Raw genomic sequence first — 13,793 nt, 5'->3', positions numbered from 1 at the left:
CAACAACAACTGCCCAAATTACACCAGGGATGCACAATCCCTCCATCAGTGCTCAGACTGTCCGCAATAGGCTGAGAGAGGCTGGACTGGGGGCTTGTAGGCCTGTTGTAAGGCAGGTCCTCATCAGACCTCACCGGCAACGTCGTCGCATATGGACACAAACCCACCGTCGCTGGACCAGACAGGACTGGCAAAAAGTGCTCTTCACTGACGAGTCTCAGGTTGTCTCACCAGGGGTGATGGTCGGATTCGCGTTTATCGTTGAAGGAATGAGCGTTACACCGAGGCCTGTACTCTGGAGTGGGATCGATTTGGAGGTGGAGGGTCCGTCATGGTCTGGGGCGGTGTGTCACAGCATCATCGGACTGAGCTTGTTGTCATTGCAGGCAATCTCAACGCTGTGCGTTACAGGGAAGACATCCTCCTCCCTCATGTGGTACCCTTCCTGCAGGCTCATCCTGACATGACCCTCCAGCATGACAATGCCACCAGCCATACTGCTCGTTCTGTGCGTGATTTCCTGCAAGACAGGAATGTCAGTGTTCTGCCATGGCCAGCGAAGAGCCTGTATCTCAATCCCATTGAGCACGTCTGGGACCTGTTGGATCGGCGGGTGAGGTCTAGGGCCATTCCCCCCAGAAATGTCCGGGAACTTGCAGGTGCCTTGGTGGAAGAGTGGAGTAACATCTCACAGCAAGAACTCGCAAATCTGGTGCAGTCCATGAGGAGGAGATGCACTGCAGTACTTAATGCAGCTGGTGGCCACACCAGATACTGACTGTTACTTTTGATTTTGACCCCCCCTTTGTTCAGGGACACATTATTAAATTTCTGTTAGTCACATGTCTGTGGAACTTGCTCCGTTTATGTCTCGGTTGTTTTATATTCATACAAATATTTACACATGTTAAGTTTGCTGAAAATAAAACGCAGTTGACAGTGAGAGGACATTTATTTTTTTGCTGAGTTTATATATAACACACAAATAATAATAATGAATAATGTTTACATATTATAATGTTTCCTCCATTACTAACCTCATATGTATACATTCACAAACAACCATAACGATAAAAGGTATGCCAATCTGGAGAACGCCCAACCCTAGTCATGGAGAATCACCTATGAAGCTACAGTAAATGCAGCTGTGCAGTAACAGCTAGCTGGTTTACTGTGTGTGTGTGTGTGTGTGTGTGTGTGTGTGTGTGTGTGTGTGGTACCTGATGTCCTTCGTTGGTGAGGATGGTCTGTTTCTCCTCAGAATGAGCCACTTCAAACTTCTTAATGAACTCACAGTCCTCGGCAGAGATCATCTGGCCCCTATGAGACACACAGCGTGATTATTATACAACAGTCTGAGACACACAGCGTGATTATTATACAACAGTCTGAGACACACAGCGTGATTATTATACAACAGTCTATGAGACACACAGCGTGATTATTATACAACAGTCAGAGACACACAGCGTGATTATTATACAACAGTCAGAGACACACAGCGTGATTATTATACAACAGTCTGAGACACACAGCGTGATTATTATACAACAGTCTATGAGACACACAGCGTGATTATTATACAACAGTCTATGAGACACACAGCGTGATTATTATACAACAGTCTGAGACACACAGCGTGATTATTATACAACAGTCTGAGACACACAGCGTGATTATTATACAACAGTCTATGAGACACACAGCGTGATTATTATACAACAGTCTGAGACACACAGCGTGATTATTATACAACAGTCTGAGACACACAGCGTGATTATTATACAACAGTCTGAGACACACAGCGTGATTATTATACAACAGTCTGAGACACACAGCGTGATTATTATACAACAGTCTGAGACACACAGCGTGATTATTATACAACAGTCTGAGACACACAGCGTGATTATTATACAACAGTCTATGAGACACACAGCGTGATTATTATACAACAGTCTGAGACACACAGCGTGATTATTATACAACAGTCTATGAGACACACAGCGTGATTATTATACAACAGTCAGACACACAGCGTGATTATTATACAACAGTCTGAGACACACAGCGTGATTATTATACAACAGTCTATGAGACACACAGCGTGATTATTATACAACAGTCTATGAGACACACAGCGTGATTATTATACAACAGTCTATGAGACACACAGCGTGATTATTATACAACAGTCTGAGACACACAGCGTGATTATTATACAACAGTCAGAGACACACAGCGTGATTATTATACAACAGTCTGAGACACACAGCGTGATTATTATACAACAGTCTGAGACACACAGCGTGATTATTATACAACAGTCAGACACACAGCGTGATTATTATACAACAGTCAGAGACACACAGCGTGATTATTATACAACAGTCTGAGACACACAGCGTGATTATTATACAACAGTCTATGAGACACACAGCGTGATTATTATACAACAGTCTATGAGACACACAGCGTGATTATTACACAACAGTCTGAGACACACAGCGTGATTATTATACAACAGTCTATGAGACACACAGCGTGATTATTATACAACAGTCTGAGACACACAGCGTGATTATTATACAACAGTCTATGAGACACACAGCGTGATTATTATACAACAGTCTATGAGACACACAGCGTGATTATTATACAACAGTCTGAGACACACAGCGTGATTATTATACAACAGTCAGACACACAGCGTGATTATTATACAACAGTCTGAGACACACAGCGTGATTATTATACAACAGTCTATGAGACACACAGCGTGATTATTATACAACAGTCTATGAGACACACAGCGTGATTATTATACAACAGTCTATGAGACACACAGCGTGATTATTATACAACAGTCTATGAGACACACAGCGTGATTATTATACAACAGTCTGAGACACACAGCGTGATTATTATACAACAGTCTATGAGACACACAGCGTGATTATTATACAACAGTCTATGAGACACACAGCGTGATTATTATACAACAGTCTGAGACACACAGCGTGATTATTATACAACAGTCTGAGACACACAGCGTGATTATTATACAACAGTCTATGAGACACACAGCGTGATTATTATACAACAGTCTGAGACACACAGCGTGATTATTATACAACAGTCTGAGACACACAGCGTGATTATTATACAACAGTCTATGAGACACACAGCGTGATTATTATACAACAGTCTATGAGACACACAGCGTGATTATTATACAACAGTCTATGAGACACACAGCGTGATTATTATACAACAGTCAGAGACACACAGCATTTTTTTTTACACCTTTATGTAACTAGGCAAGTCAGTTAAGAACACATTCTTATTTTCAATGACGGCCTAGGAACGGTGGGTTAACTGCCTTGTTCAGGGGCAGAACGACAGATTTTTACCTTGTCAAACTAGTCCAACACTCTAACCACCTGCCTTACATTGCACTCCACGAGGAGCCTGCCTGTTACGCGAATGCAGTAGAAGCCAAGGTAAGTTGCTAGCTAGCATTAAACGTATCTTATAAAAAACAATCAATCAATCATAATCACTAGTTATAACTACACATGGTTGATGATATTACTAGTTTATCTAGCGTGTCCTGCGTTGCATATAATCGATGCAGTGCGCATTCGCAAAAAAGGACTGTCGTTGCTCCAACGTGTACCTAACCATAAACATCAATGCCTTTCTTAAAATCAATACACAAGTATATATTTTTAAACCTGCATATTTAGTTAATATTGCCTGCTAACATGAATTTCTTTTAACTAGGGAAATTGTGTCACTTCTCTTGCAACAGAGTCAGGGTATATGCAGCAGTTTGGGCCGTCTGGCTCGTTGCGAACTGTGTGAAGACTATTTCTTCCTAACAAAGACAGCCAACTTCGCTAAACGGGGGATGATTTAACAAAAGCACATTTGCGAAAAAAGCACAATCGTTTTTCGACTGTACCTAACCATAAACATCAATGCCTTTCTTAAAATCAATACACAGAAGTATATATTTTTAAACCTGCATATTTAGCTAAAAGAAATCCAGGTTAGCAGGCAATATTAACCAGGTGAAATTGTGTCACTTCTCTTGCGTTCATTGCACGCAGAGTCAGGGTATATGCAACAGTTTGGGCCGCCTGGCTCGTTGCAAACTAATTTGCCCGAATTTTACGTAATTATGGCATAACATTGAAGGTTGTGCAATGTAACAGGAATATTTAGACTTAGAGATGCCACCCGTTAGATAAAATACGGAACGGTTCCGTATTTCACTGAAAGAATAAACGTTTTGTTTTCGAGATGATAGTTTCCGGATTCGACCATATTAATGACCCAAGGCTCGTATTTCTGTGTGTTATGTTATAATTAAGTCTATGATTTGATAGAGCAGTCTGACTGAGCGATGGTAGGCAGCAGCAGGCTCGTAAGCATTCATTCAAACAGCACTTTCGTGCGTTTGCCAGCAGCTCTTCGCAATGCTTCAAGCATTGAGCTGTTTATGACTTCAAGCCTATCAACTCCCGAGATTAGGCTGGTGTAACCGTGGTGAAATGGCTAGCTAGTTAGCGGGGTGCGCGCTAATAGCATTTCAAACGTCACTCGCTCTGAGACTTGGAGTAGTGGTTCCCCTTGCTCTGCATGGGTAATGCTGCTTCAAGGGTGGCTGTTGTCGATGTGTTCCTCGTTCGAGCCCAGGTAGGAGCGAGGAGAGGGATGGAAGCTATACTGTTACACTGGCAATACTAAAGTGCCTATAAGAACATCCAATAGTCAAAGGTGTATGAAATACAAATCGTATAGAGAGAAATAGTTCTATAATTACTATAATAACTACAACCTAAAACTTCTTACCTGGGAATATTGAAGACTCATGTTAAAAGGAACCACCAGCTTTCATATGTTCTCATGTTCTGAGCAAGGAACTTAAACGTTAGCTTTCTTACATGGCACATATTGCACTTTTACTTTCTTCTCCAACACTTTATTTTTGCCTTATTTAAACCAAATTGAGCACGTTTCATTTTATTAAATAGATTTTATTGATGTATTATATTAAGTTAAAATAAGTGTTCATTCAGTATTGTTGTAATTGTCATTATTACAAATAAAATAAAATAAAAATAAATAGAAATAAAACGTCCGATTAATCGGTATCGGCTTTTTTGGTCGCCCAATAGGGTTAGGGCTAGGGTTAGGGTATGGGCAGTGAACCCCAGTGTATTGGGCCTAGTTCTGCTTTAGATGGAGCAGTGAACCCCAGTGTTAGGCCTAGTTCTGCTCTAGAGGGAGCAGTGAACCCCAGTGTTATGGGCCTAGTTCTGCTTTAGATGGAGCAGTGAACCCCAGTCTTATGGGCCTAGTTCTGCTTTAGATGGAGCAGTGAACCCCAGTCTTATGGGCCTAGTTCTGCTTTAGATGGAGCAGTGAACCCCAGTGTTATGGGCCTAGTTCTGCTCTAGATGGAACAGTGAACCCCAGTCTTATGGGCCTAGTTCTGCTTTAGATGGAACAGTGAACCCCAGTCTTATGGGCATAGTTCTGCTTTAGATGGAACAGTGAACCCCAGTGTTATGGGCCTAGTTCTGCTTTAGATGGAGCAGTGAACCCCAGGGTTAGGCCTAGGTCTGCTTTAGATGGAGCAGTGAACCCCAGTGTTAGGCCTAGTTCTGCTTTAGATGGAGCAGTGAACCCCAGTGTTAGGCCTAGTTCTGCTTTAGATGGAGCAGTGAACCCCAGTGTTAGGCCTAGTTCTGCTTTAGATGGAGCAGTGAACCCCAGTGTTATGGGCCTAGTTCTGCTTTAGATGGAGCAGTGAACCCCAGTGTTATGGGCCTAGTTCTGCTTTAGATGGAGCAGTGAACCCCAGTGTTAGGCCTAGTTCTGCTTTAGATGGAACAGTGAACCCCAGTGTTATGGGCCTAGTTCTGCTTTAGATGGAACAGTGAACCCCAGTGTTATGGGCCTAGTTCTGCTTTAGATGGAACAGTGAACCCCAGTGTTAGGCCTAGTTCTGCTTTAGATGGAACAGTGAACCCCAGTGTTAGGCCTAGTTCTGCTCTAGATGGAGCAGTGAACCCCAGTGTTATGGGCCTAGTTCTGCTTTAGATGGAACAGTGAACCCCAGTGTTATGGGCCTAGTTCTGCTTTAGATGGAGCAGTGAACCCCAGTGTTAGGCCTAGTTCTGCTTTAGATGGAACAGTGAACCCCAGTGTTATGGGCCTAGTTCTGCTTTAGATGGAGCAGTGAACCCCAGTGTTATGGGCCTAGTTCTGCTTTAGATGGAGCAGTGAACCCCAGTGTTATGGGCCTAGTTCTGCTTTAGATGGAGCAGTGAACCCCAGTGTTAGGCCTAGTTCTGCTTTAGATGGAACAGTGAACCCCAGTGTTATGGGCCTAGTTCTGCTTTAGATGGAGCAGTGAACCCCAGTGTTATGGGCCTAGTTCTGCTTTAGATGGAACAGTGAACCCCAGTGTTATGGGCCTAGTTCTGCTTTAGATGGAGCAGTGAACCCCAGTGTTAGCCCTAGTTCTGCTCTAGATGGAGCAGTGAACCCCAGTGTTAGGCCTAGTTCTGCTCTAGATGGAGCAGTGAACCCCAGTGTTGGGCCTAGTTCTGCTTTAGATGGAACAGTGAACCCCAGTGTTAGGCCTAGTTCTGCTCTAGATGGAGCAGTGAACCCCAGTGTTAGGCCTAGTTCTGCTTTAGATGGAGCAGTGAAACCCAGTGTTATGGGCCTAGTTCTGCTTTAGATGGAGCAGTGAACCCCAGTGTTAGCCCTAGTTCTGCTCTAGATGGAGCAGTGAACCCCAGTGTTAGGCCTAGTTCTGCTCTAGATGGAGCAGTGAACCCCAGTGTTAGGCCTAGTTCTGCTTTAGATGGAGCAGTGAACCCCAGTGTTTGGCCTAGTTCTGCTTTAGATGGAGCAGTGAACCCCAGTGTTATGGGCCTAGTTCTGCTTTAGATGGAGCAGTGAACCCCAGTGTTATGGGCCTAGTTCTGCTCTAGATGGAACAGTGAACCCCAGTGTTATGGGCCTAGTTCTGCTCTAGATGGAACAGTGAACCCCAGTGTTATGGGCCTAGTTCTGCTTTAGATGGAACAGTGAACCCCAGTGTTAGGCCTAGTTCTGCTCTAGATGGAGCAGTGAACCCCAGTGTTAGGCCTAGTTCTGCTTTAGATGGAGCAGTGAACCCCAGTGTTATGGGCCTAGTTCTGCTTTAGATGGAGCAGTGAACCCCAGTGTTAGCCCTAGTTCTGCTCTAGATGGAGCAGTGAACCCCAGTGTTAGCCCTAGTTCTGCTCTAGATGGAGCAGTGAACCCCAGTGTTGGGCCTAGTTCTGCTTTAGATGGAACAGTGAACCCCAGTGTTAGGCCTAGTTCTGCTCTAGATGGAGCAGTGAACCCCAGTGTTAGGCCTAGTTCTGCTTTAGATGGAGCAGTGAACCCCAGTGTTATGGGCCTAGTTCTGCTTTAGATGGAGCAGTGAACCCCAGTGTTAGCCCTAGTTCTGCTCTAGATGGAGCAGTGAACCCCAGTGTTAGGCCTAGTTCTGCTCTAGATGGAGCAGTGAACCCCAGTGTTGGGCCTAGTTCTGCTTTAGATGGAACAGTGAACCCCAGTGTTAGGCCTAGTTCTGCTTTAGATGGAACAGTGAACCCCAGTGTTATGGGCCTAGTTCTGCTTTAGATGGAACAGTGAACCCCAGTGTTAGGCCTAGTTCTGCTCTAGATGGAGCAGTGAACCCCAGTGTTATGGGCCTAGTTCTGCTCTAGGTGGAGCAGTGAACCCCAGTGTTATGGGCCTAGTTCTGCTTTAGATGGAACAGTGAACCCCAGTGTTAGGCCTAGTTCTGCTTTAGATGGAACAGTGAACTCCAGTGTTATGGGCCTAGTTCTGCTTTAGATGGAACAGTGAACCCCAGTGTTATGGGCCTAGTTCTGCTTTAGATGGAGCAGTGAACCCCAGTGTTATGGGCCTAGTTCTGCTTTAGATGGAACAGTGAACCCCAGTGTTAGGCCTAGTTCTGCTTTAGATGGAGCAGTGAACCCCAGTGTTATGGGCCTAGTTCTGCTCTAGATGGAACAGTGAACCCCAGTGTTATGGGCCTAGTTCTGCTCTAGATGGAGCAGTGAACCCCAGTGTTATGGGCCTAGTTCTGCTCTAGATGGAACAGTGAACCCCAGTGTTATGGGCCTAGTCCTGCTCTAGATGGAGCAGTGAACCCCAGTGTTATGGGCCTAGTTCTGCTTTAGATGGAGCAGTGAACCCCAGTGTTATGGGCTTAGTTCTGCTTTAGATGGAGCAGTGAACCCCAGTGTTAGTCCTAGTTCTGCTCTAGATGGAGCAGTGAACCCCAGTGTTAGGCCTAGTTGTGCTCTAGATGGAGCAGTGAACCCCAGTGTTAGGCCTAGTTCTGCTCTAGATGGAGCAGTGAACCCCAGTGTTGGGCCTAGTTCTGCTTTAGATGGAACAGTGAACCCCAGTGTTATGGGCCTAGTTCTGCTTTAGATGGAACAGTGAACCCCAGTGTTAGGCCTAGTTCTGCTTTAGATGGAACAGTGAACCCCAGTGTTATGGGCCTAGTTCTGCTTTAGATGGAACAGTGAACCCCAGTGTTATGGGCCTAGTTCTGCTTTAGATGGAACAGTGAACCCCAGTGTTATGGGCCTAGTTCTGCTTTAGATGGAACAGTGAACCCCAGTGTTATGGGCCTAGTTCTGCTTTAGATGGAGCAGTGAACCCCAGTGTTATGGGCCTAGTTCTGCTTTAGATGGAGCAGTGAACCCCAGTGTTAGGCCTAGTTCTGCTCTAGATGGAGCAGTGAACCCCAGTGTTATGGGCCTAGTTCTGCTCTAGATGGAACAGTGAACCCCAGTGTTATGGGCCTAGTTCTGCTCTAGATGGAGCAGTGAACCCCAGTGTTATGGGCCTAGTTCTGCTTTAGATGGAGCAGTGAACCCCAGTGTTATGGGCCTAGTTCTGCTCTAGATGGAGCAGTGAACCCCAGTGTTATGGGCCTAGTTCTGCTCTAGATGGAGCAGTGAACCCCAGTGTTATGGGCCTAGTTCTGCTCTAGATGGAGCAGTGAACCCCAGTGTTATGGGCCTAGTTCTGCTCTAGATGGAACAGTGAACCCCAGTGTTATGGGCCTAGTTCTGCTTTAGATGGAACAGTGAACCCCAGTGTTATGGGCCTAGTTCTGCTCTAGATGGAGCAGTGAACCCCAGTGTTATGGGCCTAGTTCTGCTCTAGATGGAGCAGTGAACCCCAGTGTTAGGCCTAGTTCTGCTTTAGATGGAGCAGTGAACCCCAGTGTTACGGGCCTAGTTCTGCTCTAGATGGAACAGTGAACCCCAGTGTTACGGGCCTAGTTCTGCTCTAGATGGAACAGTGAACCCCAGTGTTACGGGCCTAGTTCTGCTCTAGATGGAACAGTGAACCCCAGTGTTATGGGCCTAGTTCTGCTCTAGATGGAACAGTGAACCCCAGTGTTAGGCCTAGTTCTGCTTTAGATGGAGCAGTGAACCCCAGTGTTATGGGCCTAGTTCTGCTCTAGATGGAGCAGTGAACCCCAGTGTTGGGCCTAGTTCTGCTTTAGATGGAACAGTGAACCCCAGTGTTGGGCCTAGTTCTGCTTTAGATGGAACAGTGAACCCCAGTGTTATGGGCCTAGTTCTGCTTTAGATGGAACAGTGAACCCCAGTGTTATGGGCCTAGTTCTGCTTTAGATGGAGCAGTGAACCCCAGTGTTATGGGCCTAGTTCTGCTTTAGATGGAGCAGTGAACCCCAGTGTTAGGCCTAGTTCTGCTTTAGATGGAGCAGTGAACCCCAGTGTTATGGGCCTAGTTCTGCTTTAGATGGAACAGTGAACCCCAGTGTTATGGGCCTAGTTCTGCTTTAGATGGAGCAGTGAACCCCAGTGTTAGGCTAAGTTCTGCTTTAGATGGAGCAGTGAACCCCAGTGTTAGGCTAAGTTCTGCTTTAGATGGAGCAGTGAACCCCAGTGTTAGGCCTAGTTCTGCTTTAGATGGAGCAGTGAACCCCAGTGTTAGGCCTAGTTCTGCTTTAGATGGAGCAGTGACCCCCAGTGTTAGGCCTAGTTCTGCTTTAGATGGAGCAGTGACCCCCAGTGTTAGGCCTAGTTCTGCTTTAGATGGAGCAGTGAACCCCAGTGTTAGGCCTAGTTCTGCTTTAGATGGAGCAGTGAACCCCAGTGTTAGGCCTAGTTCTGCTTTAGATGGAGCAGTGAACCCCAGTGTTAGGCCTAGTTCTGCTTTAGATGGAGCAGTGAACCCCAGTGTTATGGGCCTAGTTCTGCTTTAGATGGAACAGTGAACCCCAGTGTTATGGGCCTAGTTCTGCTCTAGATGGAACAGTGAACCCCAGTGTTAGGCCTAGTTCTGCTTTAGATGGAGCAGTGAACCCCAGTGTTAGGCCTAGTTCTGCTTTAGATGGAGCAGTGAACCCCAGTGTTATGGGCCTAGTTCTGCTTTAGATGGAGCAGTGAACCCCAGTGTTAGGCCTAGTTCTGCTTTAGATGGAGCAGTGAACCCCAGTGTTATGGGCCTAGTTCTGCTTTAGATGGAGCAGTGAACCCCAGTGTTAGGCCTAGTTCTGCTTTAGATGGAACAGTGAACCCCAGTGTTAGGCCTAGTTCTGCTTTAGATGGAACAGTGAACCCCAGTGTTAGGCCTAGTTCTGCTTTAGATGGAGCAGTGAACCCCAGTGTTAGGCCTAGTTCTGCTTTAGATGGAGCAGTGAACCCCAGTGTTATGGGCCTAGTTCTGCTCTAGATGGAGCAGTGAACCCCAGTGTTATGGGCCTAGTTCTGCTTTAGATGGAACAGTGAACCCCAGTGTTATGGGCCTAGTTCTGCTCTAGATGGAGCAGTGAACCCCAGTGTTATGGGCCTAGTTCTGCTTTAGATGGAGCAGTGAACCCCAGTGTTATGGGCCTAGTTCTGCTTTAGATGGAGCAGTGAACCCCAGTGTTATGGGCCTAGTTCTGCTTTAGATGGAGCAGTGAACCCCAGTGTTATGGGCCTAGTTCTGCTTTAGATGGAGCAGTGAACCCCAGTGTTATGGGCCTAGTTCTGCTTTAGATGGAACAGTGAACCCCAGTGTTATGGGCCTAGTTCTGCTTTAGATGGAGCAGTGAACCCCAGTGTTAGGCCTAGTTCTGCTTTAGATGGAGCAGTGAACCCCAGTGTTATGGGCCTAGTTCTGCTTTAGATGGAACAGTGAACCCCAGTGTTAGGCCTAGTTCTGCTTTAGATGGAGCAGTGAACCCCAGTGTTAGGCCTAGTTCTGCTTTAGATGGAATAGTGAACCCCAGTGTTATGGGCCTAGTTCTGCTCTAGATGGAACAGTGAACCCCAGTGTTATGGGCCTAGTTCTGCTTTAGATGGAACAGTGAACCCCAGTGTTATGGGCCTAGTTCTGCTTTAGATGGAACAGTGAACCCCAGTGTTATGGGCCTAGTTCTGCTCTAGATGGAGCAGTGAACCCCAGTGTTATGGGCCTAGTTCTGCTCTAGATGGAGCAGTGAACCCCAGTGTTAGGCCTAGTTCTGCTTTAGATGGAGCAGTGAACCCCAGTGTTAGGCCTAGTTCTGCTTTAGATGGAGCAGTGAACCCCAGTGTTAGGCCTAGTTCTGCTCTAGATAAAGACACTGGGATTCACTTCTCTGTCTGTCTTTTGACATCTGTTTAACACAGTAGTTCCTAATTACAGAAGTAGCTGACAACACTGGCATTACCCCTGGAAATACTACAAGAGCAGAGTGAACTGGCTTTTGTCCCAGCCCAGCACTATACAAGCTGATTCAACTTCTTATTAGAAGAATCAGTGTAGTACTATGAATGGACAGCCATGAATAACTCATATCCACAAGACTGTGACTCACAGCCCAGAGAAATACCAAAATAACCTATAGACTAGTACTAGGCCTAGTGCCCAGCATGAAAACGGCAGAATTAAAGGTGCACTATAGAGAAGAGAATCATTGTACCATCTAAAAAATATATTTTCCATAACCCAAAATATTGTATTTTCAAGTGTTTGAAACTGGTGTACAAAACCGAAAGACGCAAAAACTAAACTTAAGACCGGGAAGCATATAAATAAGCATAAAAATAAGCATAAAAATAAGCATATAAATTAGCATATAAATAGCTCACAGAACAGATCTACCGCTTCTTAGAGACTTGCTTTCAATAAGAATGACAAATCGATAACAAACATTTCTGTGAATTTGATCAGGTTACCCAAAACGTTACATATTGCAGCTTTAAAGGGCGAACAGGCATAGTGTCCTATGAACAAAATATGAGGGAACTAAAATAATACCATGAAGAGGTGGAGGAAGAGGAGTAGGATGAAGGTGTACTTACTGCAGGTATGACTGCCAGTTGACCTTGTTGGCTCGGACCTCAGCTGCCTTGGCAGCGATGATGTTGGTGGGCACTGCAGCGTCCACCGCCCCGCGGATATCCATCCTGATACACCTGTAGGATACCTCTCTGGACAAGAATGAATAACTACCTGGAAGGAGACAGGTGGGTTTGATTGATAAATAATACCCCGTCTCAAATCAACACACACATATATACATACAAACATAGCGAGATTTTGCATCATTCATTTTTCATAATAGCCTAATTCTGCAGATGAGAGCAGTTTGTTAAAGCATGCCAGGAATTAATAACCAACTCTGTAACCAGATCAGATGCTAATTTGTTCATCACCATCAGCTGCTTCTGCTAACGCAACATTACCCAGTAGCTAGCTAGCCCAACTCAGGTCATAGCTAGCACACTTGGCCAATGTAATGCAATGTCAATAACGTTACTGCACCAACATGACAGAACATGTGTATTATTTTGTTACAACGACAGCACTTGTCAACAAATACTGAAATGAGTGTCGTTACTGAATGCGTTAGTCGTCTCGCCAGCTAAGTTAGCTAACTGGCTAATGTCAATACCATGGTGCAAGCTAACGATAGCTTCATTTAGCATCAATGCCTACATATTCTAACGATATAACACACAATAAGGAACCTATAATCTCATAGAAACATTCCAATACAATTTTCCTACCGTTAAAACACACAAGCCAAATAGAGTATTAATTGATGTGGTTTAAAATCAAAAGGCCATTGGTATCTCTCCGCTAACAAGTACTATGTGATACTGTCAGCAGGAAGCCCTGAAATCCAGTCAGCTGTCCTCGGCCCTTCAATGACGCTTTACGTCGTCACATCCCAGTGTACCGTAATAACCGGCCCTTCAACGACGCTTTACATCGTCACATCCCAGTGTACCGTAATAACCGGCCCTTCAATGACGCTTTACATCGTCACATCTAGTTCTGCTTTTATGCAAATTAATTACTTAAAAATCATACAATGTGATTTTCTGGATTTTTGTTTTAGATTCAGTCTCTCACAGTTGAAGTGTACCTATGATAAAATGACAGACCTCTACATGCTTTGTAAGTAGGAAAACCTGCAAAATCGGCAGTGTATCAAATACTTCTTCTCCCCACTGTATATACATACCTATACACATATATACATACCTATATAGACATACATATACACATATATACACACACATACCTATATAGACATACATATACACATATATACACACACATACCTATATAGACATACATATACACATATATACACACACATACCTATATAGACATACATATACACATATATACATACACATATACACACACATACCTACATAGACATACACATAAATACCTAC

General features: G+C 44.9%; 1 long non-coding RNA gene across 1 annotated transcript; it reads right to left on the bottom strand.

The window, feature by feature from the left end:
- Positions 1-1,214: 1,214 nt before the first annotated feature.
- On the bottom strand, positions 1,215-13,262 carry LOC120037828. The gene is made up of 3 exons (XR_005474884.1): positions 13,113-13,262; positions 12,405-12,555; positions 1,215-1,320 (listed from the first exon to the last, which is right to left on the bottom strand). It is a non-coding gene; the product is annotated as an uncharacterized LOC120037828 (long non-coding RNA).
- Positions 13,263-13,793: the final 531 nt, after the last annotated feature.

The sequence above is a fragment of the Salvelinus namaycush genome, unplaced genomic scaffold (genome assembly GCF_016432855.1).
Source record: "Salvelinus namaycush isolate Seneca unplaced genomic scaffold, SaNama_1.0 Scaffold1903, whole genome shotgun sequence".
In the NCBI taxonomy this organism is placed as follows: domain Eukaryota; kingdom Metazoa; phylum Chordata; class Actinopteri; order Salmoniformes; family Salmonidae; genus Salvelinus; species Salvelinus namaycush.
This window is presented reverse-complemented; position numbering and strand designations above follow the sequence as displayed.